We start from the raw sequence: 12,164 nt of genomic DNA, 5'->3' as shown, positions 1-12,164 counted from the left end.
TCCTGTCACATGGCTTGAACTTGGGTCAATCCAAGATCACAGATCACAGATTTGACAACTTTAGTTACTTCATCTTGACTTTAACTGTTCTTTTTAACTTGAAAATTTTCACACCTTCCACGGCCAAAGAGCATGCCACAAACCAATAACGCTGTTACATTTCACACGTGGCAACCCACTGCAGAGAGCTCACCCCCTACTTTTTGTGTAAAAGTCACTGTACAGCATTGAACTGTTTTGAACAGCAGACCAATTTCCTCTTCAACTCATACTTTGATGTTCACCCAAAACAACATCTGCTTCTAAATTAGATGGCTGCCCACCGCAATCTGCTAATGCTACAGCTGTGAAATTGCAAGGTAAGCTAACATTAGCGCCGCTCCCTTCGCTGAATGTAAATGCCAGTGGCTGTGTTTTGAGCCAGAGCTCCAGATGCAGCCATTGCACCCAAGACTGATAGATGGCTGGTTTGTCTGTCAGCAGTTCTCATCTTGTCTTACAGAATCAATAAACAATCAGAAACGCAAAGTTGCTATCTGTCATTGTCACCGACAACAAACACGTGTGGATATACTTTACTGTAATCTCCCTTCTCCAACACACACCCAAACACACACACACACAAAATAAGACTATTTAATAATTACAATTTGATGACAACGTCAAGCCTTGGTTCACTGCAGGTCATTTGTGGTTATAGGCAGTACTGAAGTAAGTGTCTAAGTATAATCCGGAAAACGTACTGAACTGCCTTGATCTAACATTAAACAGTTGAATAATACAATTCATGATCCATTACCAAACTGGCCATCCATTTATCTGAGTGGACAACCAATGTTACTTCACTTTAAATTAATTTTCTCTTTCCTCCACTCACAAACGGTGCATTCACCGACTTCTTTTGACCCTAGCAGAAGTGCGCGCTGTTTGAGATTGTACCCTCCGACCAGCCAGCGGGATTCGGCAGTCAAGCAAGTAAGATGTTGTCTTGCACTGGCGCCTCACACGTGATCATGTCTAATTGTGTTTGAAGCATCATCTGGCCAAGCTCTCCGGGCCACCTGGGTGCACATTACCTTGCCACGAGTTGCACTTGAAGGCATCACGAGGAAGAAAAGCAATCAGGAAGGAGTCTGGCTGTGATGTGTTCACCAGTACTTGAGCTTGTTTCGAACGACCTTTATTTGGCAAGAGCTTTGTCTGTGAACTTGTTTATGTTCATTTAATGACAGGCGGTGTCCAGGCAGAAGAAGGGAACTGAGCCTTGACGAACTAGCGAACTGTGGTAGGGTTTTTGAATATTTGATCGCTAAAGGCTAGTTTCTGTCACTTCTCTTCTGCTTTCTTTCTTTATTTCTGTCAGAGTTAAGCAGCTGTTGCTGTTGCTGCTAACAGTTTGTCAGAGGTTGAAAGTAAGAGTTCTGACTCAACATTAAGCACTCAGAAGCTATCCTGCGATGTTCTTTAAAATTTTTAGTAATAGTAGTCATTTTGTTTAAAGAAAATGTAATATATGTGAAATCTTTGGTGTATTTCGTGGATTTTAGATGTTTACCAGTCTACAGAGAACCAGTGCAGGATTAATAAGTGAAAATCTCTGCACACAAACTTCCTGAGTGTACGGCTAGATCATTCCTTCAGTTCACAAATCTGTAGTTTCTGTGTGAAAAACAGCCTAGGTTTGCTGACCTGATGCATTTGTTACGAATGTTTTTTGAGTCACCTACCCAGCATCTTCGTGCTGAATGCATATGTATAATATTTTTGTAGTTTGCTCTTCTACAGAGAACAGGGCCAACTTGACGCAATGTTTTTGATATTATTCTATTAAGATTTAAAGGAGAATAATATAATAGTAAGATAGTTGCCCAGCTGTTTACTACACAGATTCCAGATGTGTAGAGGCCGGAGTTGATTTCACTTACATATGGTTCCCTGTTATTAAAACAACTGAACAATCAACTTTAGTTTCCAAGATTTATAATGATGCTTTCTTTTTCCTACATGGTCCTGCTTGGCCAAAGTCAGCACCAAAAAGAAAAGGTCTCACTCCAATATAGCGTTGGACCGCCTTTAGTTTCTCAGCACACATTTGCTGTGGCATTGTATCGATAAGCTTCTGCAGTGTCACAAGATTTATTTCCATCCAGTCTTGCATTCATTTTTTTTTTTTTTTTACCAAGATCTTGTATTGATGATGGGAGAGTGACTACTGCACAAAGCCTTCCCATTCTCAATGGGGTTAAGGTCTGGACTCTGTGGTGGCCAATCCATGTGTGAAAATGATGTCTCATGCTCCCTGAACCACTTTTTCACAATTTGAGCCCCATGAATCCTGACATTGTCATCTTGGAATATGCCCGTGAACATCAGGGAAGAAAAAATCCATTGATGGAATAACCTGGTCATTCAGTATATTCAGGTAGTCAGCTGATCTCATTCTTTGGGCACATAATGTTGCTGAACCTAGACCTGAGCAACTGCAGCAACCCCAGATCACAGCACTGCCCCCACAGGCTTGTACAGTAGACACTAGGCATGACGGGTGCATCACATCATCTGCCTCTCTTCTTATCCTGATGCCCCCATCACTCTGGAACAGGATAAATCTGGACTAATCAGACCACATGAACTTCTTCCATTGCTCCAGTGTCCAATATTTATGCTCCCCAGCAAATTGAAGCCTTTTTTTCCAGTTAGCCTCACTGATTAGTGGTTTTCTGGGCTACACAGCTGTTCAGTCCCAATCCCTTGAGTTCCCTTTGCATTGTACGTGTGGAAATGTTCTTACTTTCACTATTAAACATAACCCTGAGTTCTACTGTTTTTCTTTGATTTGATTTCACCAAACGTTTAAGTGACCATTAATCACGATCAATCAGGATTTTTTTCTGACCACATTTCTGCCTTGAAGACGATGGCTCCCCACTATCCTTCCAGTTTTTAATAATGCACTGGACAGTTCTTAACTCAAGTTTAGTAGTTTCTACAATCTCTGCGTGCATGCCAATGATTTGACCCTTCTCAAACAGACTAACATATTTTCCAAGACCACAGGATGTGTCTTTCAACATGGTTGTTTAAGAAATGAGAAGCTACTCATTGCATCAGTTGGGGTTAAATTACTTGTTGCCAGCTGAATAATAATCGCCCATGCAGTAATTATCCAACAAGAGGCTTGTACCTATTTGCTTAGTTAAATCCAGGTGGCGACTTTTTTTTTTTTATTTATTTTTTTTTTTGACCAGGCAGTGTATGATACCAAACAAAAAAAGAAATTAAGTCAAGGTTTCACCCCTCAAATACTACATACCGATCCATATGCCTTTCTTTGAGGTGTGTAACATTTAAGGTGTTTGGTGCTCTGTGACGCTATTTGCATACTGACTAGTTGTCTATAACTTGCCCCCCATGACAATCCACCTCAACAGCTAAATATCTCTATGCGCCATTCTTAGTTTGTGTGTTTTTTCAAACTAAGCAGGCCTGAAGCTGCCCCTTCATTTGCTATGTCATTCCAGATGTTGCTATTAGTGTCTTGTACTTGTTTTTAAATGGTCTTGTCTTGTTTTCATCAACTTGACACCACGTAACTGTTGACATGACATCCCTAGCAGCTATTTATATTTGCCACATCCAGAGAAAGAATAGTAGAGGACAAAACAAGGTTAGAATAAGATTGACACAACTATACAAGTTTATAAGTAGATTGAACTTAACTCATAGCTTCTGCATCAACAAAACATGATTACATCAGGAAAGATGCATCAGTTGCAACTGCTTTGTTGGAAAATGTTATCTTAAAGTAACCCATGAACAAGAAATCAATAAAAATGGATAAATTGGCAAGTAGTATAATTATAATTATCACACTGATTATCAGTCAAATCAAAATATACAAACTCAGCAGCAGGAAAAGCTGAGTAGTAATTAATCCTGCAGGATATTGAACATTTTTTTATTGGCGCTGTATGACACCCTCTGAGAACTTGTCCCTGTAGTACCCTGTCAGCTGCCATGCATTCCAGCTAATCACACTCCTTTAGTTTTACATTCTGTATCACTTTAAAAGACTGAAACAAATGTGTGAACGTTGGTTCAGACAGCACTATTCTGCAGATGACCACATCCAGTATAAAGAAAATGCGTGAAAAGTGGCACCTGAAGTGCAAAACGTCGATGTTTTACAACAGAATTATTTATGAAGCATAAATAATATTCTGAAAAAAAAAAAGTATTCTATCAAACAATTCACACAGTTACAATGTTTTCACCAGAGTCTCACTCCTGGCCAACAGAAATAAACAACACTGCTCTGCCACTGTGCTCAGACGGAGCCAAAATTATAGATGCTGGTTATTTGGCTGATGGAGAACCATGTGGTTAATTTGTATGACCTTGGATACACTTGACTTTAATGCTAATTATTAATAATTGCAAAACTGACTTTGAGTTTAGGAGTTTTGCATTTTGCAGCCTTGTAATGATGAGCTACATTAGACAACAGAAGATATTCTACAATAATGAGCCATATTTTCAACAACTACAGATACTGTATGTTACCATGGGCTTGGTTAAGTAATGTTAATGCAGTGTACAGCCCAGAAACTGTTCAAAAAACGCCAAAATGCACACAAAACTGCTCAACAGACAAAAAGTATTACCCAGATTGATTGCACTAGCGCAGTTTATCATAAAAACAATGCAGTCGAAGCATAGAAAACCTCCAGCAACAAACTGCAGCATCCAAACACCACAACTACCCACGTATGACTACTACAAAGCCATTTGTTATCATGTAGTCCACTGAAAGGCATATTCTCTACTCTTTAGAAAGCGGCACAAGGAGCATATTCATGGCGTCCTTGCACGTACACACATAGTGTCTTGGGAATAGTAAATGTACATTAGTAGTGTTTCAAATCAGCACTAAAAAGTAATTTGAAAATAATGCCAAAATTATCCCATACCAGCCTGAATTTTGTTCAACCGCCAAAGTCTGTTTTCACCTGCAAAACAAATTTCATAGCTGTCCAACTGAGCCTGAAACTGTCCTATCTACCAACACTGTATTAATGTCAAGAAAATATCGTGGAGTCTGAACCCACCATAAGGCTGCGTGCGAAGTAAGCACTGCTGGTGACGATGTGCATACGGAGTTGTCAGGAAGAGGCCAGAGGTGTTTAATTCATCTGTGATAAAGATCCAATATATATGTGCCACCTGAAGTGCCACTTAAATACATGTCACACCTGACATTACCATGTGTGTATATGCTAAGGAACACTGCATCACACTCATCTGTGAACATAAGCACATTTGTTTTTCCAGCCTTATTTTTAGGTATGACGAATGTATGTGTGTGTGTGTGTGTGTGTGTGCGTGTGTGTGTGTGCACGCACTTGTACAGCTATCTTTCTGAGGACCAGTTTGTGGTTCACACCATTGGAGTGAGGACATATTTGCCGGCCCTCACTTCTTTACAAGGCTGTTTGAGGATTAAGACTTGGTTTTAGGGTAAAGGTTACAATTAGGTTATGGTTAGAGTTAGGGTGAGGGGCTAGGGATAGGCACTTAGTTGAGATGGTTAGGGTTGGGGTAAGGGACTAGGGAATGCGTTGTGTCAATGAATGTCCTCACTAAGATAGTCGTACAAACGTGTGTGTGTGTGTTTGTGAGTGAATGTCTCCATGTCCTTGATACGATTGGGAGAGATTAGAGTGATCTGGCCATAGATGATAGCCTGTGATGACATTATACCCACTGTGCCTGTGTGTGTGTTGAGGTGTCCTGGAGGACAATTACACGGTGAAAAGATAGAGAAAGAAATGGGCTCCCTCTCCAAGAGTAGGCTGGATCAGTTGGCAACTCCATATAATTGTGAAGTACACCAAACCCCAATTAGCGGCCCGCGGACCACATCCGACAAGTTATACTGTTTGTCACAAATGTCTAGTAACATGTTGTTGTTGTGTTATTGAGGTATTTGACCTCGTATTTCATAAGTGACAAACTGAATAATCTCTTTCTATCTGTCTCCATTTGTCTTCCTGTCTCTGTCCTTGCAGTCACTTGGCTCTTCTAGATGTAAATGTGGTTGTAGAGATGCTTTCGACAGCTGTCTCTTTGGAATGGCTGTCTCTTGGGGCAGTTTCCTGATTTATTGTTATTGGTGGTAAGCAGGGGTATGTCAGGCATTTCCAGAAAAGTTGGCAAAGTTATCTTTGTCCTCCTTTCCTGCTGTGTGCCACTTGGTTCAGGGCTGTTGTTTGTCACTGATCATGAATATGGTCCACACATTGGTATTTCTATTATGGTTTTGAACTTAATTTGTTTCAAGAGTCCATTTTTTTTATTTTTTATTTTTTACATTTTTTACTATTAGGATAAATGTCCACAAATCCACTAAGAAATCACTTAAACAAAGGTTCTTTAGAACTGGGGTTTGGGGTCATCATGGTCAGATTTAGTTCCTACACTATCAAAAGTCATCCAGCTGGTTGTCATCAACAGCAAAGCAGCAGGGTTTTGTATGATACACTAACAAGCCTATAAGCTGACATATTTACTAAAATGTCAAGCACCGGTGAGCTAAAATCACCTGCATGATGTCTGTTCATTATTTAGACACTGTGTTTTTTCTTCTTTAAAAAACTTATACTAGCCTGCACTGTTTCAGCCAAATGTATTGCAGTGGACAATCTGTTGGAAACTGATTATGCTCCAGCAAAATACATATACTAATCAGCTAGTCATTATTTGGGTTGGCCTATTGCAGCAATGGGCAGAAAAGTAACCGCGATGTAGTCATACATGACATCTGAGCGCCATGGAGTTAAATTTGTTTACAACAAAGTGGCTCTGATTGGTTGTAGGACTATCCAATTGTGTTCAGAGGTATTTTTTCTCTGTATCAGTTGAAAGCCCCCCCTAATGAAATACAGTTAAGTGCTAACCACCACACCACTGTGCCGCCCATCTCCCATTACTTTAGTTGTCAATAGCTTTCGCATTTTTATCACATATACATTTTCCAATTAAATACACAACTTCCTCTTTATAAATTAAAACTACACACTACAGGCACACAGGCTTCTCTGACTCCCACAGGTACAGCTCTAGAGTTGGGGGCTAATGCATTTTCACCCGACCCATTAACAGTGATACTGCTTTATTTCAACAGTTTACACTATACTAGTATTGCATATACATTTTGTAAGCTTGCATACTTAGTGAAAACACTTAAAGTATTAAGTGTTTTCACCCTGGAGGTCCCTGTACCAAAATCAGGCTGAATCTCCAGGCTGAGCTGCATCAAATTTGATAAGTATTTTTAAAACAGGTTCAGTAACATCAGTGTTTACGGCCTCATTGGTATATAAGGCTGTTATTTACTCTCAGTTTTTGTAGGTGAAAATAAAAATATAAACCTTTGCTTATGAGTCTTCCAAATTATGACAAGGACACTCGTATTCAAAAATCTCCCACGTGTCTTTTTATCGATAGAGCTCAACGTTGTTCAAAGTTATGAAGCTGTTGCTGAATCAGTTGTTATGGGTTGTTATGATGTTTTATTAATGTGGGCATTTCATCCATTCATAGCCAAGAGTTCAAGGCGCCAGTGACAAAGTAACACATAATCAAATTATAGATACAAATACAAAGTAGATATTAACCTTCCACCGGTGAATTATATCTTTGATTAAGAAAAATCAATGAACAAGGTCACATCAAGTGAGGAGTGATTTTCAGTTTCATTCCAAGAGCAGTCAGAAAGACCTATAGACTCAGACTGATCAGGCTGATGGAGATAAATCGCAGCAGAGTGTAAGCGAAAGTGGGAGGAAAGGAAGGAGGGAGAGGGGAGATAGAGGAGGGAAGATTGAATCAGATCACAAAGTGAAAGGGTGTTGAATGGTCAAAGTGATGGCGAATGAGTGCTATCAGATATAGAGGGAGATAGAGACAGCAGGATGTAAGGGAGAGCTGGATGGGGCGAGGAAAGCGAGAGCAAAAGAGCGATTGAATTTGAGGAAGAGATGGAAAGGTGTCAAGGCGCAGTGTTGAAGGCAGATAAATACCAATCAATAGATGGATTGATGGATAAATAGAGAGACGTGGCTAACAGAGCAGAGAGGCAGGGACGGCAGAAGGAGGACGGCAAAGATGGGGGTCACCAGATGATGGAAGGACGAAGGGAACGAGAAGAAAGAGAAGGAGAAATGGAGGGAGGGAGGGAGCTGATAGGGGTCACTTCAGACAAATGGATGAGAAATGACCAAGAGGGTAGCGAAGGCGAGCAAAAGACGAGGAGAAAATGGGGTCAGTGGAGGTAAAATGGAAAGATGAGGGGAGGAAAATGAGGGAGTGGGGTCGAAGGGAAGGTGAGATGAAGAGGAGGAGGGTGACAGGATGGAGAGAAGGAAGGAGAGTAGAAGAGAGTGAGATGAGAGAGAAAATGACGGAGAAAGGTGAAGGGAAACTGGTCATGATGAGAAGGAAGGACGACTGAGAGGGAATATTTGCTGTAATGAACATCGACACCGTACACGAGTCAGTGAAAGGGTTGCTGGAGAAAGTATGACATGGAATTTGTGAAAAAAGTGGAAAAAATATTTGAATTGGAGTAAACGATTACCAACACATTTCTTCAGCTTATTATGATAGAAGTGAAACGCTCTTTCCAACAAGCCGCTTTTGACTATAAGAGACCGACAGACATTACTCTGGAGTAATGTCTGTCATGCAAGTCATGGTATTTCCAAAAACAATTTGAAAATAAGGCAAGATATTTCTGCTTCTTCAGTTTCAATAGACTGGTGGGGAGGTGGGGTTTCACCAGGAACATCTGCCAGGAACTCACAAGACGAGGGTCTGTTACGTCCAGATCCTCACCTGCAATTGAAGGAATTTCACCTGATCCCTTCCACAATAAACTACTCAAATACCCCATTGATGTCCGGAGACTCAGATGTCCAGATTCAAGGTGGGAACGGGGAGTTAAACATACCTCGGGACAGACGTTAAGACTGTGTTGTAAATTGTAATATACGTTTGTCATGGACGAAATTCATTCCGGTTGTACCAACTAGCTCAGTACTATGACTTACTGGGACATCTAAATGAAGCAGTGTCATCACTGAGGTAATCACACCTGTAGCTTTTCTCTTCTCTGTTCTAGTCTGGATCAAACTTAAGAAAGAAAAGCCATCACTGAGACACCTGTGATTTTCCTACTTTGACAAGTCAGGGTTAGAGCAGCTATCTCAACCAGATGTCGGATACATTTCATCTATTTAAGTAAATAGATTTAACTAAAAAGTGCAACTAAACAATCTAGTGCACACTGAAAATGTTTTGCCAATGATTGTTTTTATAATAATTTTATAGTTTTCATCAAGTCGTTGTATATTCAAGTGGTGATTTATGTTTAAGTTTAAGTTTAATTGTAAGCAGTTATTTGATGCTTTAAAAATGTGATGTGACATCATGATTGACAGCTGTTAATTGCTCGGAGTGAAGTAGTTGTGAAGCTTCCTGCAGACTGAGGAGATGCAACTGAAGAAGCTACTTGAAAACGGACAACTTCAGTTGCTGTTGTTTTCAGCCTTTTTTTTTTTTTGATACATGATGACCTGGATCACTGAGAACCTTCACACATATTGCCACGTATTTAAGGACAAGCACCCTCCGACTAGTTCGGGAATATGAGAAGACATTAAGGAAACTTGCAGATTACAGAAACGCCTAACATTTCAATCTAAGATGCAGGCAACACAAGATACTTCCCTCCAACTTACACCAAGACTCAACAGTAAAGGGCCACAGAGCAAAAGAAATCCTCCGGAAAGCCCGGACCCAGCTGCTCAGTGAGAGAGTGAAACAGGTTCACGTCACCATCTCGCTGAAGCAGAACAGATCAGTGAAAGGCGTCGTTCCTACGACACATCAAAGATAAAGAACATCAGAAATGCAGATGTCTTTCTTTTACAAACATGGTATAGCAATTCACACAACCTTCCTTTGACTTTAATAATCTGCCTCAACACATATTACTCTGCAGTAAACCGAACTAACCAATGTGTGAGCTTCAGGATTGTTGCAGTTTTTTGGGAAGTTCAGTTCATTTTCTATAAACTAATCAGTAATGTTGTGTGTTGTTAGCTGAGACAACCATCAGAATGGACATTTGATTAAAACGGCAGCATGGGAGCACAGCTGTTAGCTCTGCACCACTGACTGCTCTGCCGAAACGAGAAGCCAGTCAAACCGGGACTTTGACTAATGTCAGCTCATTTTCAGAAAAGAGAAAACATGACTTTCTAAAGCCCTTATCATTTATATATATATATATATATATATATATATATATATATATATATATATATATATATATTATTCAAGCTGTCTGTATTTGTCTTACTACCACCTGCAGTTTATTGAAATTAGTCGCAGCTGAAACATTTTTAGTTTGAGATTTAGAATAAAGTAATTAGAAATGGAACATGGAACTAATAATAACAGTAACCCTAACCCCTGACCCTAACCCTAACCCTTGCACTGAACCAGTATCTCTCAGTCTGTCAATAAAGGCACATCTTCATATGTTTTCTGCCTTTTGTTTAATTGCTTCAAATTTTAGGGCTCACTATTTATCGTATGCGCTACTTACTTTACCCAGTATCTGCAAGCAGATTATGAAATAATCGCACGATTATTTCAAGGTGCCCTTCAGCGAATCAAGCTCTATGTGCTCGTTAGGGGCATTCACAGCAACAGACATCCAACTAGTGGACATCATTATCGTCCTGCCTGCCAACGTTCAGTTTGATTTATGAAAACGACCTCTCCTCGCTCTGCGAAGCTAGATGAGAAGGCTTTAGGTTTGACTGAAGTTTAAAGGGAAAGACAAACTCCCAAACTGGAGGTGAAGTAATGTGTCCTTCTATATTCAAGACTCATGTATTTAACTAAAGAAAAAGAAAAAAAAAATCCATCAGTTGGTTATCGAACAAGGCCTTCTAATAGACAGGAAACAGTCTTTCAGATATGTTCTTGAACTGGGATCGAAGCACTTGGAATGTGCAGAAACTCAGTGCCGAGTTTGAAGTATCAAACACTGAGACCAAGCACTTCATCAGCCTGATATCGCACAGAGTTCACACATTTCAAGTTGCATACTGTATTAAAATTGAGCTTATCTGCTTCAAGAAAAAAACTAAATAGTTTTTTTGTAAATTAATACTTCGGATATCTCTCACCTGGGTTCTCTTTTCCTATAAATCGTAAATCTCAATAACATTTAGATAACAACCGAGCCAGTAATGACCCTGAGGTAGTAAAGGAACAGTTTTCCATTTTTTATGTGGTTAACCAATTGCTGCCATTGCGCCCAATGAAATTAATAAAGTCTGTGTTACAATAAGAGAAAACTATTCAGTTCAATTCAATTTTATTTATATAGCGGCAACAAAACCCGGCCTGAAACCCCCAGAGCAAGCCTGGGGGCGACGGTGGCAAGGAAAACCTCCCTTTTAACAGGAAGAAAGAGAACAGCAGGAGAAACGAGATGTTGAGGGGAGGGGAGGAGGAGGAGGGGGTAGAGGGACACACAGCAGTTAACGTACTATACAGTAATAATACAGAATTGCTATTGACTAGTAGTAGATATAGGAAGTTAGAGGACAAGAACTCGGTGCCAAAGATAAGAAAGTGGAGGATGCAAGAGAGAAGAGGACATGTGCTCAGTGCATCGTCCCCCAGCAGCCTAGGCCTATAGCAGCATAACTAAGGGATGGTTCAGTCCAGCCCTCTTTATAAGCTTGATCAAAAAGGAGTGTCTTAAGCCTGACCTTGAACTACATTTACTAAATAATGCCTACATGTGCCATGATGCAATGCACACTTAGCAACTCAGCCACCTTGTTGAGGCAGACATTGCAAACTGTGTACAGTCCCCAAAAAGCATTGAAAAACATATCTGGGTAAGAATAAGAAGGCATGCAAATAGGGTAAACGTCTGAAAACCGCTTGTTCGACCTTGTTGCTCAACCCCGTAGCTGTTAAATGTCTTGGCCAAACATAGCGCTGCATAGGAAAATCATGTCACTCAGTCAATGATCATCTGCCTTCTCAGTCCGGCTAGCCTTTAGGTGTGCATTATG

This window comes from Chelon labrosus (genome assembly GCF_963514085.1).
Source record: "Chelon labrosus genome assembly, chromosome: 20".
Taxonomy (NCBI): Eukaryota; Metazoa; Chordata; class Actinopteri; order Mugiliformes; family Mugilidae; genus Chelon; species Chelon labrosus.
The sequence above is the reverse complement of the archived record's forward strand: the minus strand, read 5'-3'. Positions refer to the sequence as shown.